Genomic DNA, 14,469 nt, shown 5'->3' on the forward strand with positions numbered 1-14,469 from the left:
CAAGAGTCACGTGATCATTTTTTAACTAACCTATGGGAGGAGCCATGAGAGTGACGTAGGCTGCAGAAATTCACTTCAGTTTATCAAGATTTAGTTATGTCGATGAAAACGGCCACAGAAACAACAGGTCATCTTTTTATTGTTATTTCGCGTATTATTATAAGATTATTTTCATTGCCATCTGGTCATACTTAGTTTTGCTGTCGTTTCTGTGAATTTGAACCACATGGTTTTATTTAGGACGTTACATTTCGCCTATAAAAGCTAAACTGACTAATCTGAACTATACTATATTATATTACTTTTTGTTTTGAATTATTTAGTAGGCCTAGTATAATCATAATATAGGCCTATATATTTTTGACATTTAAAAATAATATACTTGGTTTGTATTCCTGAAAAAAACAACACTTGTTTATTTTATTCAATTCTACAGCGTTTGTACCTCAGTGTTGGGTAATTACTAGTTACTAATTACATCTCCAACAGCGTAATTAGATTACTGTAGTAATTACTCTCTTTAAAAAGTATCGGATTACTTATTTCTTTTTAAATCCCATATCAACCTCAACCAGTTGAACAATACAAGGATAAATGAAACTTCCCTTTAAATTCTTTCAAATAAACAATACATTATTCTTGAACTGACCAAAGTGTGTAAATGGAGAAGGTTACATTAAAAAACAGTGATTCGAATCTCATATCAAACTGCTGAAATCACGTGACTTTGGCGCTCCGAACAACTGATTCAAAACAAAAGATTCGTAAAGCTTCGAGGCTTTATGAAGCAGTGTTTTGAAATCGGCCATCACTAGATATTGTTGAAAAATTGTTATTTTGTTTTTTTTTTGCCGCACAAAAAATATTCTTGTCACTGTAGAACCACCGAATTCACATGAACTGTTTTAAATAGCCTATGTTTTGAGTATCTTTCTGGACCTTGAGAAGTTCGATGGCATTGCTGCCTATACAGGCCTCACTGAGCCATCGGATTTCATCAAAAATATCTTAATTTGTGTTCAGAAGATGAGGGTGAGTAATAAATGACATTATTTTCATTTTTGGGTGAACTAACCCTTTAATGCAATTTCATAAGAAGTAACTGTAATTAAATTACAGAAAAATTAAGAGTAATCCCTTACTTTACTTTTTCAAGGGAAAAGTAATTAAATTACAGTAATTTGATTACTTAGTAATTAATTACACCCAACACTGCGAACAATAAATGTTTAAAACAGTGGATATATTCATACATAATAAAACTGTATGCCAGATAATGAAAAATACTATAGTGTATAATTAATGTTAATATGTTTTATGTAAATTACTTGCCTGCATTTATGTTTTAGGAACTCCCTTCGACTTCTGGACCATGAAAAACATTTGAACAGGTGAAGTCTGTTGTTATTATGTTATATGGTCTTTTCTCCAGCAGAGGGAGATGTAGGACCATTTTTCATTTTGAGACTAACCGTGAAGCTGATAATTTACTAGTTTATGATGCTAAATAAAATGTGTTGAGGAGAGAGAAGCAGACATGAGAGCAAATGTTTTATTCTTTATTCATGCTAATCTCTGGAGGCAGCGCCTTTAAATAATACTTCATCATCATAAAAGTGGCAGACAAAACTATCCACATGGTGACTAACCATGTGGATAGTTTATAAAAATGGTGGTTATGAAATGGCACACCAAAAACATAATTTATAGAGATTTATTAAATAATGCTATATTTGATAATGCTCAGACTGAAAGATCCTGGGCTGAATTAAATGTCAATAAAGGCTAGCCTGGTAACTTTATTTTTCTCAATACTCAATAAGTCACAAATCTTGAAAAAGCCACATAAAAGTATCATAAATCATAAAATGAACAAACGTGTGAAAAGTTTCCTTGTCTATCTCACTATAGAGTGTTTTAGAGTGGCTCAGACCGGTATATCTGCCCTTGGGCTATACGACAGTTATGGGAGAGTCAGGAACCTGTCGCCTGTCCAGGATGCAGTCAGGTGTCTATCCTTAAAAAAAAGAAAAACAAAGAAAGGGAGCCTTCCCGTTACGACACTGACATTAACGGATGAGTTTAGCATTTAGACTGCCCCTCTTCTTTTTCTGTTAGCTTTTAGTAATAGTTTTTGTACAGAGTTCAGTATCCCTAATAAATAGTCAGTGAATAAACATATCTGTTCAGTCAGTTGTTTAACAAAAGATTTTAGTATAAAATATTGTCTAAATGATTCATGTAAATTCATGTTTTTTTATATAAAAAATAAAAATGCATCATATAGTGGTTCATAATTATGACCAACCATCAACAACAACAACATATTGCTAGATTTTTATGACCCATATCCTCCATTACCTGGATTTCATGGAATTTATGCATATATATTCCTGTGCAAATTTTCCAGGAACTCTAAATTTTTCATTGACGTTGTTTGAAATACTGTAATATTACAATATAAGTATTGCATTATGTCATTTTGTCTTTTTAAATAATGAAAGAAAGTACTTATATAAGGCTACTTATAAATGATTTCCCTGTAGGAAAATAATAGGTTGTTGGACTGCTATAAATTAACCATCTGTGTCATGTCTGTTTGTATCGGAGGGAACGAATAGTGTGTGTGTGTGCATTACAACAGGTTACCTCATTAGTATAATCACCTGTAAGAAGACACTTCAACAAGATCTGAGATCACAGGCAAGTCACAAATGATACAATCAGCTCTTGCTCGGTTGTCTGAGCACAAAAGTAGACATTTGATTTGTTTTTATGCTGTTTAAAGTGATTTTTAAATTCCCTACGACCATGCCATGACTGTTTATCCGTCGCCATAATGCCTGCGTTCTCCTCTATTCTCAGGTTTTGCTCCCCTGTACACATCATAAACTCAGGTTAGTTATTTCCCACCTGCCCATTTGCTTTTACCTGCTCTGAAATGAAACCTGCGTTGTAAACCTGCCTCTCATAATCCCACAAAACTTATGCAATTTCCTGCCAGATGAAAGGACACTTTAAAAACACACTTTATTGGCAAATATATTCCCCCTCCTCCCTGCCATTGGAAATCTGCTTCAAACAGCCTGTGCGCTTGTGGAGAGAGAATGAAAACAGGACAGTATTTGCTCTCTGGGTCTGTATCTCTGATAAATGTCACCTGTATTTTCTCGGCAGGGTACATTCATCCACAATAGAGACTCGAATGAGTGTGGTAGAGTGAAATGAGCGTGAAAAAACAGATGTAAATGTTGACAGAGAGTGATTGTAGGCATGTCTATTGTCATATGTGTGAGCTTCGGAAAACTCTTCACCTTTGCCTGTTTGTCTTCAGACTTTTTTTCTGCCAGGATCAAGAAAAAGAGAAAAAGCTACATCTGTGGCCACCCAAACACGGAAGTAACCAGGACACACCTGGAGTCATAAACCGTGGCAAAGGGCCAAACCTTTGGATCATATGCGGATAGAGAGGCAATACCTGAAGCACAATTCCTGGTAAATGAACAATAGTACAAAAGAAAAGAATGATAAACGCAATAGTGGAAGAAAGAATGATGTGGATATGTGTAATACGGTTCACTCCCCCATCTGAAATGGTTTACAATAGAATATAAATAGTTTGGATGGGATTAAGGTTTTTATGTTCTCTTATGTGACCTAAATACTTTTTCTGTTATCATACACTCTAGAAAGTTTCTTATAATTTTATATCATATATATAATTTTCATGATTTTATATCATACATTATCACCTTTTGATATGTGTAGTGTAAGTTACCAACCCACATTTGTTCTGAAATACTCTAAACGTGGCTATGAAATAACCTGCACATCAGGTTGTTGCGTTGGCCACCTGCATCATCCCTGACCAGGATGCGGTTTGTAATCCTGCGGCTCGGAGCCGACCATTGTCAAAGTCACAGAGCGTGGAAGGTTTTCTTTTTCTGTACACACCCGCTGCATTTATATTACACAGCCTCTGGCAGACCTCGCCCTTTCCAATACAGATTCATCCCGTCTTATCTTTACAGTCCGGTTCTCACGGGTCAAACATCGGCTCTGCTTCAACCAGATCTTGATTAAGAGAATTAATAATTTCTGATACTGAATGATCTGATGCTTAAGGTGAATTATTTTTTAGTCTTTGATAGGTTTTACACCTTGTAGTTTTTCTCAATGCATTACACCAATAAACCTTCTGAATTGAAATAGAATTAAATAAATTGAACTGGATAAAAAAAGAATGGAACAAACAGCTATGATAACCCATTACCCTTTTATGTTTCTCTCAATGCACTATACCACGGATACACAAACAGGATTTGGTAACACTTTAGATTAGGGAACACATATTTACTATTAACTAGGAGTTTTCCCCTCAATAAACTGCTTAGCATGTTTAAGTATGGTCATGCAGAATAAGTTCTAATAAACAGCCAATATGCTAGTAATATACATGTTAATAAGCAACTAGTTAATAGTGAATATGTGTTGCATAATTTAAAGTGTTACCCAAGATTTTAACTGAATATTTCATTAATTTAAAAAACACATTTGCATGTTTACAGATCTCTTATATCGATTAATGGTCATATGATATGCAGGTAAACTAATAAAACATTTAATTTAGAATTATTTATTTTAATTTGACATTTTTATGATTTAATTAATCGCTAGCTTTTCATCAATTCTGCATTTTCTTAAAGAATCCCAGTTTGGGAAACTCAGCACTGTACAAATACATCTAAATTTTAAATTGATTTGAATTGAGATGAAATTGACTGAATTGAGGCTCACAACTTTAAAACCGTAAGTCAATCGAAAACCTTTACAAATATGGAACTTAATTATAATGAATTAAACTGATTTAAATTGAGACATTAAAACCTAAAGTCAACGATGATAACCTGGTAACACTTAACATACAATAATTAGTTGTTAACTAACAATGAGCAATACATTTGTTACCGTATTTATACATTTTTGTTAGTTATGTTAATAAAATTCACCTGTTCGTTGATAGTTCATGTAATTAGCTGATTTGAGAAGAACCATTTTTGTTCCCCAGTGAACCTTTCAGTAAACAGTTCTGCAAAGAACCATCTGAAGAACATTTTAAAAATATGAAAGGGGTCTCTGGTGTCCCCAGAATGTGTCTGTGAAGTTTCAGCTCAAAATACCCCACAGATCATTTATTATAGCTTGTCAAATTTGCCCCTATTTGGGTGTGAGCAAAAACATGCCATTTTTGTGTGTGTCCCTTTAAATGCAAATGAGCTGCTGCTCCCGGCCCCCTTTCCAGAAGAGGGCGGAGCTTTAACAGCTCAACAACAACAACATTGTCAGTAACGGTGTTCAGCCTTACATTGTTCAAACCGGAGTCGACACTGATGAGAGACTCAGGAAGAAGTTACAACTTTTAGAATGAAACTGGACGTTTCTGAATGGTTAGTGGATAAATTTATGTAGTTGCTGTGGAGTTGATTCAACTCATCGACTAGCATGTGCCGTCATGTTAATCTTTTGTGCAAATCCAGTGTTTAATTGACCCTCGTTTGTGAAGCAGTCCAGCATAAAATGACGGTATGACAACAACATTCTACTACAACAACTCTTCCTCTTCTCTAAAGCAGCCCAACATGGCCTCGCCCACTTTGTTGTGTGTTCTTGGGGGCGGGGTTTATGTAAATTTTAGGAAGAAGCTTGTTGTAGTCCAGCTGTTTGTAAAAATCGATTTATGTAAAAGAAAATATCTCCCTTTGCATTGAACTTAACTTTGCAGATGTTGTTTATGCTCAAACATCATCATCAGTCCCATGACCTGGTGTGGCTGTTGAACATCAGGTCCCTCCGTTTGTCTCGGTCATGTGCTAGTGCCTGTGTCTCTGCAAAGCTTTTCATGGTCCATTCTGTAATGTTGTCCGCCCACTTCTTTCTCTGTCTACCTCGTCTTCTGCCACCTGGGACACTACCTTGGAGGATTGTTGTGGACAGGTTATTGGCTCTGACGACATGTCCGTACCATTTCAGCTTTTTCTTTCTAACTGTAGTAAGGAGGTCCTCATACTGGCCTACTTCGCACCTGATGACGTTTCTCACTATTTCATTTGTAATGTGGTCCTTGTAAGGATGGTTCTATAGCATCTCATTTCAAGTGCCTGGATTCTTCGTTGCAACTCTGCTGTAAGGGTCCAGGACTCACAGGCATATAAGGAGACTGAGAGGACAAGTGCACGCAGAAGTCTAATTTTTGTTTTTAGAGAGCTATTTTTGTCTCTCCATACAGGTTTCAGCTTTGACATAGCTGCTGTTGTTTGCACTGTCCTCACTAAAACATCCGGTTTTGACCCCTCTTCACTGATGATAGAGCCCAAATATTTGAAATGACTCAGTTTCCTGTTCTTGTCCTCTAACTTCGATCTTGGTAGTGATCTGCTTATTTGTCATCAGCTTTGTTTTTTCAGCACTTATCTCCATGCCAAACCTAGTAGATGTTTCATCCAGGTTCTTCACTATGATGGCCAGCTCAGCTTCACTACCAGCTAGTCCGTCAATGTCGTCTGCAAATCGAAGATTGGTGATGATTCTTCCTCCAATGCTGACTGTGCCACAGTGATTCTCTAGGGCCTCACTCATGATGCGCTCTAAGTATATGTTGAAGTTAAAAAAGTGAAATCATAATCAAGGACCCCTTTAAGAACCTTTTTGCACAATAAAGAACCTTTTGTGCAATGGAAAGGTTTCACGAATGTTAAAGGTTCTTTATGGAACCATCAATTCCAATAAAGAATGTTTCATTTTAAGAGTGTATGAAACTTTTACCCCTTTTAGTTTTTCTCAGTGTATTATACAAATAATCCTACATTATATTCGACTGAACTACTGAAGTAAAGTCATTCACTTCACAGTTCAGTTCAATTGCTTATGTAGGTCATAACTGTATTTTCTGCATATTTGCAGGTGACCCATGAGTGGGTGAAAGAAACCAAGAGGGAAAGAGGGTCTGAAGAGTTTGTTCACCCGGGTGAAGGCTAGAAGATCAAGGTGGGTCATAGTGTGGAGGAGGGGATGCTAGAGTATAGGAGGATTGGTTAATGGGGGTTTGAAGGTGCAGAGTGGCATAAGTAACTCATTACCCCGCCTGGTCGAACAAGGGCCTTGTGCGGGAAGAGGTGGACCGGTAGGAACCTGGTTATTGATCCAGTCTTCAGTGTGTGGCCCACTCACACTCCATGACACAGAGTGATAAGCCATGATTGAGCAACAGAGCTGTGCAGACTTAGAAAACCTGCAGAGTGAAATTGAAATTAACGTTAAATCAGTGTTACACACGCAATACACACTTTTTAAAGTCAGATTTCATAATTCAGAAGTACCTACCAGAGCCATCAAATGCATTATAAAACAGATCAAGAGTTCCAGTTGTGCTAAATAAATCATATAGCAACAGTTTTGTGTGTTTTTAGGATCAAATGCTTGCTAATGTCAGAGCAATAGCCTTGTTTTCAGTGGCGAATTGGACTCGTAGTCCTTTCCTGATCAAACAAAATAAATAAACAGTAGACACTGTTTATTTATTTAAATAAATGACAGCAATTACAAGATTTTGCTTTGATGCACATATGTTCAACGTTGGAATATATTAGTAGACAAATAAATAAAAAACAATTAAATGTAAATAGTAGACAAATTTATTTATTTAAATGACAAGAATGACAAGATTTTGCTGTGATGCATATATTTCACTGGCAATGTTAGTAGACAAATTAAAAAAAAACAATTAAATACATTTAAATAATTTTTTTTTATTTATTTAAATGACAATTTTTTTTCTGTGATGCATGTATGTTTACTTTTGGACAACATTAGTAGACAAAAAAAAAAAACTATTACATTTAAATAGTAGACACATTTATTTATTTATTAATTTAAATGACAAAAATGACACGATTTTGCTGTGATGCATATATTTCACTGACAATGTTAGTAGCCATAAAAAAACAATTAAATACATTAAAATAGATAATTTTATTTATTTATTTGTTTATTTAAATTACAAAAATAACTTTTTTCTGTGATGCATGTATGTTCACTGTTGGACAATATTAGCAGACAATTTAAAAAATAATAATAATTTATTTATTTAAATCTGAAAATGATTTTGCATACATTTCACTGTTGGACAGTGTTGGCAGACAAAAAACAACAACTAAATAAATTTAAATAGTAGACTAATTTATTTATTTAATATGCATGTGAAAGTGTGTTTTAAGAGAGTTTATTTCCCACAGGGAAAATATAATATACAAATATATAAGCCCACAGGGCCAAAAGTGCCTTTAGTTAAGACAACTATTAATGAATGTTTCATGTTCGTAATTATTTTGTTATGCAGTAACCATTTCTTTAAAGGTGCTCGAGGTATATAATGACTGTAGTTGTGGCTCAGTGGGTTGCAGGCGTTCTGCTGCGCATCGGGCCTAATGTTTTTCAGTTTAGCCCTCTTATCTACCTGATCGCTAAAAGGTGATGCATAATTTTCTCATTGTTAAAATACTTCTCTAATCTCCTATATCCAACGGCTCTATAGTGTAAAAGGCACGTAGGAGTGGGCTGGATACCGTTATATGCTGATGAATCTAGGCTGGTCTCTTAGTAACGCCAGGTCATTGATATCTCTACAACACCTCCTCCAATCCTCTGTTTTGCAGTTGTTCTCTCTTCTCTCTTCCCCCTCTCCCCGGTCATGTCTAGTCTTATCAGCTGCTGTCCTTGGCCCCCACACCTGTAACAGAGGGCCACAACTCAGCACGGGCTACTCATTAACCAGTATTTCCTCCTGCACAACAGACACAGCTGAGTTTGGACGCCGCACACTCACACCAGGCAATCGGTCTGGGCCTCGGCCATGCGGAGGTCATGTGTTTTGGGCCTTGGTCTGCCAAAACAGCACAATCTCATGGCAATTTTTTACATTTTTGGTAAATTTGTGGATAAATCGTATGAATTTGTATGATTGTATGATCTTATTCATGTGTTTTCACACGATCTGCTTATGCCCCACTGATGGATATATTTAGGGGTGGACCCTCATGCTTACTTTTTTTTCCTAAAAATAGCATACTGTAAAACAATTTTTTTTATTGCAGTACATTTTACAATACTGTTTCAGTCATTCTACTTCAAAATTTCTCATTTAATTCAATGTGTTAATTGACATTTCTTGTAATTATTTTGAAATTTACTAGCAATTTCGACAAATATATTTTTTTTTCAGTGTACGTGTTTGTATGCAACACATCATCTGAATTTATACAAAAGCAACAATGAGTAATTACGATGATTACAATTTCTCGTGAGATCAGATTGTCAAAACGAAACCCAAAGGTTTGATATTGTTCGTGATTGCAAAAATCCAGCAGCTCAAAACTGGTTGCATGTAATAATAAATTAGGTTGACCATGTTGTGTTTTTTAAAAAAGACAACAGTTATGACTCATAGTGTAAGGTGTTTTTGATTTCGTTAATTAAGCTCACAAACTCACTCCTGCTTCTAATCTAAATGATTTACCCTTTCATTTGATTCCAACCAGAATGAAAGTATGGGAATTTTTCAGTGAATTTACATTTTGTTTGGGCACTGTAAATGGACAGGAGTCCATTTGAACACAACTTTATGAATTTTGAAGCCTAAGTACAATTGACAAAATTAAAAAGTTAACGTATGTTATAAATGAAGTACACCATGGTTGAATGATTTCATTGTCACCACCAATAAGCTCTTTCGTCCATAAAGCGAAACCTAGCATGTTAGGTATTGTTGGAATCGGCAAGGATTCTGGAATCTAAGGAGATGACTCCCGTGAAAATAAGTCAATCACATAAAAAGTTATGATCATATGAATATTTGATTTCACCACTAGGTGGCACTGCCTCGAAACTTCTCAGGCTCCTTCAGGGCATCGTGCTGATGACCCATACTGAGTTTCGTAATGATGCACTAATGCTTTCAAAAAATACAGCATTTTGCCTCAAAATGCAAAATGGCCGACGCCCAAAATGGCCGATATGGTAAAACTGGATATCATTCAATCATGGCCAAACTGTTCGGAAGTTATAAATAAAAATAACAATTTTTGCTATCTCCGGACCAGTAAGTGGCGCTGAGCCGAAACGCAGCATGTAGCCTCAGGTCATGCTTGTGATGACGTACCAAGTTTGGTCAGAATATACTAAAGCATTGCAGAGATATATCCTTGCATCCAATTTGTCATGCTCTTCTTCGAATTTGTTTGCGTGTTATTCAAGAAGGTTGGGTTTATCAAAAAGCTTTTGATAACTTTTTGCCAGCATAGTCTGAAGATGATCTGATTTGATTTTCATGAAAATTGGAGCAACCGTCTAGGAGGAGTTGGAAAAAGTAGCTTTTTTGGTGAGAAAATTGAGTTTCATGGCAGAAAATGACGTCATCGGGTGCAACTGAATCCGAACCGAGGAATCTAACCCTAATGTTTCTAATCCTTATGGCTCAAAAGTTACAAGTTATTTGGACAAGTGGTGGTGCTAGAGAGTTTGATCTAGAGACACCAAATTTGCTGTAGTTAATGTTGAGACTGTTCTCTATCAGTGTGCCAAATTTCATAACTTTCCTGCAAGCAGTTCTGTGGGCTCCCATAGACTCCCAGAGCAGAAGAAGAAGAAGAAGAACACCAACGGATACAATATTGTTTATTGTTTATTTGGATCCCCATTAGCTTCCACAAAGTGGTTGCTAATCTTCCTGGGGTCCACCTTTGGTGCTTGGCCCCTAATGAGGCTGTGAAAGTTTACCTGTTTGGCGTTATGTTAAAACGTGAAAAAATCTTGAGCTTGCATTTGCCACAGACCTTATTCAGTGGATTTAATCAAAAACCCACTGACTTCAGGACAATGGAACTGGAAGTGCTAAAAACCTGCTTCCAGGTTTTGGCCTACAAAAATACATAATCCCAACAGCAGTGTATTTTGGCATGTGAGAAGGCAGGATCTACAGAGAATGGTCAAAGCAATGTATATGCATACATAGAATGCATAAGAGTAGAGAGCACCTCAATATCGAAACAAAGCCAAATCCCAGACATTTCAGGCAATTTAGAAATCCATGCCAGACTCTTTTTAAGGTCTGATAAAGACCTTATAGACCCACATAAATGTCCAATTTTCCACATGATTTGTGTCTTAAAGTTGAAATGCTGTATGTTAACTAATTAACCAATGTTATCAAGATGTTAGAGTGCCTTTCATGCCATGTCTGATGACGTAAGCTTCCTTATAAAGCCTTTTTTTCTTCCTGCTTTCTTTAGTTCCTGAAGGAATGTTGCCATAGCAGTGTTAGAATGGATTGCTTTTGTTGGGTGGAGCTCAGATGTGGTCATTACGGAAAGATCCTTCATCTTACCTGCCGGGGGGTTTGTGCTCCGTCCCGGGACTTGACCAATCATTAATAAAGATGGTATGTGACTGTGTTATCAGTTGGCTTTGGGCCAGGCCTGTGAGTGGGGACTGAAAGACTGTTATCTGTCCACAGTGGACGACACAAGCACCTCTTAACCTCTCCAACTTTCACAATAAATGCTCAAGAGAACACTTACCTGAACCAGGGGTCGCTCAATAAAATTTAGTTTACAAACCCTTATTTACATGCTTTGCACATTGCACTTCAGAAAATATATCAAAAACGTGTCATTTGCATTAGTTCCAGCTCTGCCTGTGGTGTATGTGGTGAGTCACATTTAAATGGACCAAACAATCAATAGATTATCATGAAGAACATTCAGAAAAGAACAGCCTCTGTTTTTCTGTGCAGAGATCTGGAAACAGACACTTTAAAGCATTAGTTCACCCAAAAATGAACATTCCTGTCATCGTTTACTCACCCTCATGTCGTTCCAAACCTGTATGACTTTCTTTCTTCTTTGGGAATACAGAGTAGGAGGAATGTTTCAAATGTTTTTGTCCATACAGTGAAAGTCAATGGAGTCTAATATTGTAAATATTTGTGACTTTCATATAACTCCTAACTTTAGGTGCTTGAAAGCACTTTGGTGCCGCAGCGCTTTTTTTCTTCTTCAGTTGAGACACTTTGGTTGTTATGACACAGAATATCTACGGAAGTGTTACTAGTATCTGATTTTGCAGATAGTTTGTTTCTGAATATAAAAATGTTGACAAGTTTACTGCAACAATAGAGCCACGAACTTCACATACTTCTGAAAATTCAACATTTAGTTGATCCTGGAGAGCGCTCATTGTCACAGTTGTAAACACGGCGGCGCTGGAAAAAGTAGCTTTTTTGGAAGAATTCAACCAGCCAGATGACGACTTCAAAAATCCTGAAGTGTTTCCAGTTAAGTGTGCCATATGCATCAGATGTTCAGCCAACGGTTCGTGGGCGTGACGTCTGAGGCTGAGACTAGGTAAAAAGTGACAGTGATAATCAACTCTAGACGAGCAGAAAAAATGGCAAACACACAGAGCTCAGCGTGAAATAGACGCTCGCTGCTGCCATTTTTAAATATTCAGTGCTCTCATTGAAAACAATTGAAAAACTATGCAGGCTGTAGAGTAAAAAACACTTTGGTCTAAATGAGTTTTCATTTTTTGGGTGAACAACCCCTTCAAGTGCAATAAAAATGATCTTGTTTGATCTGACTCTTCCCTGGTTAACAAAGCAGGTTACAATAGGCCTAGTCACATATATGAGTAAAAACGAAGGCAAGTAAAAAAAAATTCAGTTCCTCAATGGCATCAGCAATTCGATGGAATTCAGATCCTTTATCCCGCTGTAAGTCATAACCGTGCACTGATCCTCAGCCAAACTCTCTGTATTAGTTCAGCCTAGAAGTAAAAATTGAATTTATCTTGGCATAGTTAAATAACAAGAGTTCAGTACATGGAAATGACATACAGTGAGTCTCAAACTCCATTGTTTCCTCCTTCTTATATAAATCTCATTTGTTTAAAAGACCTCCGAAGAACAGGCGAATCTCAACATAACACTGACTGTTACGTAACAGTCGGGATCATTAATATGTATGACCCCAATATTTGCATATGCCAGCTCATGTTCAAGGCATTAGACAAGGGCAGCCAGTATTAACGTCTGGATCTGTGCACAGCTGAATCATCAGACTAGGTAAGCAAGCAAGAACAACAGCGAAAAATGGCAGATGGAGCAATAATAACTGACATGATCCATGATATCATGATATTTTTAGTGATATTTGTAAACTGTCTTTCTAAATGTTTCATTAGCATGTTGCTAATGTACTGTTAAATGTGGTTAAAGTTACCATCGTTTCTTACTGTATTCACGGAGACAAGACTGTCATTATTTTCATTTTTTAAACACTTGCAGTCTGTATAATTCATAAACACAACTTCATTCTTCATAAATCTCTTCAACAGTGTGTAATGTTAGCTTTAGCCTCGGAGCATACTATCAAACTCATTCAGAATCAAATGTAAACATCCAAATAAATACCATACTTATGCGATTAAACATGTTGCATGACGAACACTTTGTAAAAATCCATTTGAGGGTTATATTAGCTGTGTGAACTGTGTTTATGCTGTTAAAGGCGAGCGCGAGCAATTAAAGGGTCCACAGCCTAAATCGGCTCATATTTAATGATGCCCCAAAATAGGCAGTTAAAAAATTTATAAAAAAAGTCTATGGGGTATTTTGAGCTGAAACTTCACAGACACATTCAGGGGACACCTTAGACTTATATTACATCTTTTAAAAAGACGTTCTATGTCACCTTTAACCATACAGAAACCTGCCCTGCCTCTTATCAAACACAGGTCCATCATAAAGTCATTCATCACATCTACCACTGAGAGAAGAGGAGAACATGAGAAAAGAGTATAGAACATATAGAAAGAGTTGAATGCCTTCATCTGTTCACAAGAATTAACTGTCTGGGATGCCAAAACTCAGTGAGTTTGGCACAACATTTTACAGTCACGCTTTGTTCCTCTGGTCAAGGTTGATGATTGATCCTGTGCATTAAATAATAATAAAAAAAAAAAACAACTAGTTGTTCCAACACAATCTTATGGCAATTCCTTTTGGTGAATTCATATGAATTTGTATCTCATTAGTACATTTTCGTACAATCTGCTTACGCCGCAGTGACGAGTATATTTGGGGGTGTGGTTAGGGCAGGCCTTCAAGCTTACTTTTTTCTAATATGATTCACATCATATTAATTTATGCAAAATTGCCACCTCGGAACATAGTTACATTTTCCCATGAAATCAGTGTTGTAACCAGACCTTCAGACTGACAGCAGAAGGTCTGGAGTCCATCGCAGCATTCATTGGCCAAAGAACGCCCAGAAGCCGTCTGACTGACATGTAAAGCAACCAATCACAGTTCATTTTGTTCAGCCGTGTCATGTGTAGAGGTGTGAAAATGTAACATCG

The 14,469-nt window shown here is 36.5% G+C and overlaps 2 long non-coding RNA genes across 4 annotated transcripts; both read left to right on the top strand.

Annotated features, from left to right (window-relative positions):
• Positions 1-4: 4 nt before the first annotated feature.
• On the top strand, positions 5-2,704 carry LOC125254094. 2 transcript variants are annotated; one of them, XR_007181593.1, is made up of 4 exons: positions 5-127; positions 1,350-1,391; positions 1,912-2,008; positions 2,645-2,686. It is a non-coding gene; the product is annotated as an uncharacterized LOC125254094 (long non-coding RNA). The 2 variants fall into 2 exon arrangements; XR_007181594.1 differs by lacking the exon at positions 1,912-2,008 and having other exon boundaries at positions 2,645-2,704.
• Positions 2,705-2,859: 155 nt separating this feature from the next.
• Positions 2,860-12,997, top strand: LOC125254093. 2 transcript variants are annotated; one of them, XR_007181591.1, is made up of 4 exons: positions 2,860-2,897; positions 3,335-3,495; positions 6,961-7,044; positions 11,343-12,997. It is a non-coding gene; the product is annotated as an uncharacterized LOC125254093 (long non-coding RNA). The 2 variants fall into 2 exon arrangements; XR_007181592.1 differs by lacking the exon at positions 2,860-2,897 and adding an exon at positions 2,995-3,136.
• Positions 12,998-14,469: the final 1,472 nt, after the last annotated feature.

This window comes from Megalobrama amblycephala, linkage group LG19, assembly GCF_018812025.1.
Source record: "Megalobrama amblycephala isolate DHTTF-2021 linkage group LG19, ASM1881202v1, whole genome shotgun sequence".
Taxonomy (NCBI): domain Eukaryota; kingdom Metazoa; phylum Chordata; class Actinopteri; order Cypriniformes; family Xenocyprididae; genus Megalobrama; species Megalobrama amblycephala.